Here is a 6000-nt window from a genome sequence, read left to right as displayed (position 1 = left end):
TAAAATCCATACACATAAGACGTTTGCACATTCCACACTGGGTAGCTGAGCTAAGATCACTCAATCATCCAGAACCAAACAGTTGAAGCGAATGATAGTAAATTGGAGTAGCATCTCCATTGTGCACTGGGCTGTCCACTGATGCCGAGCCCTGGTGTCCTTGGCGACGTAGGTCAAGACCTGTTTGCCTCAAGTCTTTCGCCAGTGTGCAACAAAATATCGACCTGCTTCAGAATAATTACCCGTCATGGTCCCATTTATTTTACGCGCAAACTTAACTCGATCACTTAAGTAAATGCCCATACACGAATTACAAAAAATTAATATCGTTGTCAAGCAGGGTTCGAAATCGAGTTGCGAGAGAAGTTCTGGAATTCCATCACGCTAATCTATTGCAGCGGGAAAAAAATTTCTGATTATTTGTTAAGGAACTGCAGCCCCACTTCTAGGAAATCGCCATTTCCTTGGGCAGGCTCACCTCTTCTAATGAGATTCACTGACTGCTTTATTCTGACAAACAGGAACCTGAGAGAACATCAGGAGAACATGGAACAATACGGTGTAGCGAAATTTGACAGTAATGTGAGAACATTTCACACTGAAGACCCGTGAAGGTCTCCATAATTTTCCTATAGCTGCACGTATATTTTCCCTAGTTATACATGCTTCTACAGCAGTGTATTTGTCCTCCAGCAGTTCCTCCTTAGCCAATTTATAGTCAGTCTCAGTTTTTAGATGTCTATGCTCCCCTTCGTGTAGTTCATTTGCTATGATTTAATTTCTTTCGTCAGTTAAATTCAATATCTCCTGCCTTACCCATTGATTTCTAATAGGCCTTGTCTTTTTACCTGTGTGATCCTCTGCTCCTATGGTGTTCCTTTCCTTTCTGTCCAACAGTACCCATGTCTCCCACTGAAGCTCCAGACAACGTATAGTTCCTTCAGAATATACGGGTCCTATCTTTCTAATCCCTTACGTTCTTATAATTAATTTACTTTTAATATGTAGTTCATATTCACTAAATAATGCTCAGAATAAGCATCTGCCCCTGGAAACGTCTTACAGCTTAAAATCTGTTTTCGAAATCTCTGTCTTACCAATGTATATTTATTCTTATACCAGAAACATATTATTTACACAGTTATGAATGTATTACTTTTGCCCAGGAGTAGGACACTTTCAATGCATTTTCTGCTCCTTGATGAAGTTCGGCTTTGTACAGGAGGCTGGATATAGTCGGCATTGAACCACATGATGAATAGTCTGCTCTTCTTCACAATTACACTAAATATCAGTTTTATCAGAGAAGCCCCTTTTTGTAAAAATTAACCTTCGATCTACCAACTGAAACCTTGTAGTGTCCCCAAGTCTCTCCATGTATACAACTCTCTTTCGCGAGTCTTAAGGCAAGTGTTGTCACTTATTAAATTATGCTGAGTGCAAAATTTACTAGGCAGCTATCTCTTTCATTTCTTTCCATCAGCCCTACTATCAAATTACAGTCACCTACCACGATTAAATTTTCGTCTCCCTTAGCTATCTGAAAAGTTTCCTTTGCCTCATCTAACATTCTTCCCATTTCTTGATCATCTGTGGGGCTAGTTGGTATAGGAAGTTGTACAATGTGGTGGGTGTAGAATTCATTAACTTTGCTTCGATAACTTTTTCACAATGCTTTTCACAGCAGTTTACCCTCGTTCCCATTCTTTATTCATTAATAGACTAACTACTGCATTCCCTCTTTTGGTTTAGTATTGATATCCGTGTACTGAACAGACCAGGAGTCCTGCTCTTTCTGCCACCACACTTCACTAGTTCTCACTATGTCTAACTTTATTTAATCGATCCAGTTCCCTTTCAAATTCTCTAACCTAAATACCGGATTAAGGGATCTAACATTCCGCACTCTAGCTCGTCGAATGTCTGTTTTCTTTCTCAAGATGAATACCTCCTTCTGAGTAGTCCCCACGCGTAAATCCGAAAGGGAGATTAGTTTAGCACTCGACTATTTTACCCAGGTGGACCCAATCATAATTATGCCGTATGACCGTGCTACATGCCCTCGGAGACAAAATCATAGCTATAGCATCCCCTTGCTCTCAGCCATTTGCAGGACCATTACGGCTAGACCACGTTGGCTGATGATCAGTCGATCATCCAGATTGTTGCCCCTGCAACTGCTGAGAAGGTTGCTTTCCCTCCCCAGGAACCACCGGTTAGTTTGGTGTCTCCATTTTGTTTCCACTTACGGTACGGTTGTCTGTGTCGTTGAGAAACACGAAGCACCCAGCCTCGCCAAAGTCAATGATTCACGGCTATCTATCCCAAAATATTGACCCTTCATTCGGAAAACTAAAACATTACGGCTGTGATGGGATGAGGAATGCAATAATTCATTGATCGAACAAAGGAACGCTCTGAAATTGTACAGAAGGCGCGCTTCGTAAGAAAATTACATAAACTTAAATTAACTGCAAGCGAAAGCAAAATGACTATTCTAAAGTAAGAAATGTGCTGGGATAAACTTCTGTAAAGCTTACGATTACTCAGCCCGACCATCCGGCAACGAGTTAAGCGTATACGTTGAGCCTGGAACAATAGTATAAAAGCTCTTCCTGTGAAATTAGTTTATGGCTTCCTGTAACGCCTGGCACCAGATTCAGTTGAACAAATTATTCGTGAGGAAGACAAGGAAGATAGCATTTCCAACACTAGTGCTTCACTCTTGTAGAACACAACAGTCTTGTCATCTGTAAGACGTTGTGCCTCAGGAACTGACAGTATATAGGGCAACACGTGAAAAACCGGCTCCGAGTACAGACTACTCGCCAATTATGCACGAATTGTTACCCGCCATGAGCAAATACAACAACAAATGGATAAACATATAATAATTAAATAAGAAAGAAACATTGACAATACAAAAAATAGTCGCAACAGTTTCGGAGCAATAGATGACAATTGGCTATCGACAATGCGCAGTCTAGGTCTCGGGGCCGGTTTCTTGTGAATCACCCTGCATATTAACACATCCCATTTTCATTTGTGCATAAATGGGGACCCATCTCTGTAATCGTTTCAGTAATACATGGAACAAAAGAACTGATGTCCCCGAATGGCAGACCTCACGAATAGTGCCAATGGGAAAACATGGTAAACCACCTAATGAAACAATCAAATATGTGCCAAAAACGCTCTTGAGCTGCGTAGAAAATGTCTTGGAAAGAATGCTGAAACATAGACTTGAGTGGCTGTATGACCACTGTAACCTGTTACCTAAGATGACTTCTGGTTTTCGGAGGGGACATGAGGCGAACGGAACACTGATAAAATTAGTAACCGATAACTATGTAGTCTCAGCCACGACCGATATGTCATTACCGGTTTTCATGATATAAACAATGCGTATTATAAAGTCACCTTAACAATGCTAGGTGCCAAAATTCAGAGGCAGAATAATCCCGTTAGCTTTGCGAGTAAACTTATCCACTTACTTTCATATAGATTATTAGTAGTAAGAAGTGGAAATGACTACGAGGTTCCAATGGCGAGATTCTACTAGCAACCTGAGAGATCACTTTTATCTTCCCTGCTTTTCAATATATTTACGTCAGTCCTACATTAAATATTCACACAAAATGTTACTGAACGATCAACACCATTCCAGGTGGCCTGCCTCGTATAGATTAAGCTATGTCTAGACAAAACATGTACTAACAAGGAGAAAGTGGATTCGATACACCTCTCAGAAGGTCTTCGGTTATTCTCTTCATCAGACACATGTATCCGCCTAAGGAGACACTGAAGCTTTGGCTGTACGAACTCACAACGAAGATAGTATTTAAAGGTATCAATAGTGTTCGTGTACATGGATCCACAACCACTGCAAATTCCTTGAGGAAAGACATAGTCTCACGTAGCCCGTTTTTAGATGTGACAGTTTTGCCTGTTACCACCACATTCATAAGCAACCTTTATTAGGAATACCATTAGAAAGAGCTTCCTCCACACTGATGTGGGTAAGGTAAGACATGCGACCACAGTTCCCACTGTGACAGGAGGTAGCTCGAAAATGCTCAAAGAGGCGAAATTAGCTAATAGCGCAAAAACATGAAATAAAGTGTTTATTTCAAAAATAAAAATAGAAAAGTGACTTCCCTCAAGTATTCACATAACTTGTACTCCATATCGACCACAAACTTCGATGGAAGCAACATACTACAGAAACTGTGGTAAACTTTGAAGAGTCCTTAGATATACTCTGAGCCATCATGGGAGTGTGTTAGGGAGTGGATGCAGACATTGGACTAAGACTATGTCGTACTTAGTACATCCATACATGGAACAGGTATACCTCTGTGATGTGTCATCTAAAGACACGTGTCTAAAACCACTAGACAAATGCTAATACAAAGAACCTTGAATATGCCTGGGAACAATGCAGTCTACACGCTCTTTTAGCTGAAGCAAATGAGTCTCTCCTACAACTACGTCGCCAGTAGCAGAGTGCGAAATTATTACTGAAACGATCGCAGTCTGCGCTATACCTTAACGGAGCTGTGTTACATGTGTAGATATTCGCTCAGTAAAAATCTTCCCCTTCTCGCTGCTGCATAAACTGATACTAGTCCATTTATCAAAATAAGCCCATCTCCACCAAGTTAACACTACATTAAGGTACATTACCATGTCAGTGTATTGGAACCACAGTTCGTATTACACCTCGACTCTGGCTGTGGCTATTAAGATGACAGCGTTTTGAAGAAGTACCTCATCCAACGTAGAAACGCAAGACTCACCTCTACTGACGCTTTGAAGATGGCTGTGTATTTGCTTACTGGGACAGCAGCTGTCATAATGGAATAAAACTGAAACTACCTTACGAACTAACGATTATGACGGTCAAGTTTTCGGCAGTACTACTTACCCTTCAATTCTCCGAGAAGCACATGGTCTATAAGTTCGTTATCATTTCCGACAGGATGTCAGCGCTACACCTACAAGAATATCTACACAACGAACCATCCAACCATCCTATAAGATATGACATCATGAATACGGTATAACAGATCACAAATGAGTCTCAGGAAGTTACCACAGTCTGGATAAAACCACGCTATGGTATTTATGGCAACGAAACAATAGTCAATGCAGCCGTTTATGACGGAGAGAGAGAACATGTGGAAATTTGCAGCAACAGCTCTTTTAAACGGCATCGAACTAAAAATGAAAGAAAAGTGATACACATAGTGACAAGATACCTCTTAATACGAAAGCAGGGATTATGCCACAGTGAACCTGGTGCTGATTACTAACTTCTGGCACGAGAAACATCTGCGCTCCAAAAGTCTCAAGATTTCTATAAGATGCCACACCTTCAAGCACAGATGCTACAGGAAGCATCTACAGCATACTGGTCTGGTCAAATTAAAATTGTGTGACTGCAGGGAAGAAGAGGCTGTCTGAACAGATACAACGCTATAAGTCACGCACTACATCGTGTTGTCGGCATTGTTTCTTTTCGCCGACATCTACAACCGTACTGCTGCGATTGCAGCACTTGAGAGTATATCACCTTCCATACACCTGTCTGCAATAATAGCAGGGCAACTTCTGATACGATTCTATTGTAATTTTTGTTGATTCTGACGTACACTGCATTAACTTGTATGAGATCATTGCTCTACATTTTACTAAGCCTTATATGTACGGTGGTGACTGTATGAATCTTGGTCTTCCTCAGATCTGTGATTCCTGTCCAACATATGTAAGCTTTCATACTGAACTGAAAATTACAGTTCTCTGGTTCTTCAAGAATATCCTAAGAAAACTTCTAAGCGAATAAGTGTGTTAGCCTGAGTTTTTAGTGAATGTACTAGATGCTGTGCTTCGGTATACAGTTTCTGAAACTTTTTATAGGAATTAAAGAATAGGAACACTTCCAAAGTGAATTTCCCAGCAAAGCTACAAGAGAGAACAGACAAGATAATAGAACCACTG

This window comes from Schistocerca americana, chromosome 5, assembly GCF_021461395.2.
Source record: "Schistocerca americana isolate TAMUIC-IGC-003095 chromosome 5, iqSchAmer2.1, whole genome shotgun sequence".
NCBI lineage: Eukaryota > Metazoa > Arthropoda > Insecta > Orthoptera > Acrididae > Schistocerca > Schistocerca americana.
This window is presented reverse-complemented; position numbering follows the sequence as displayed.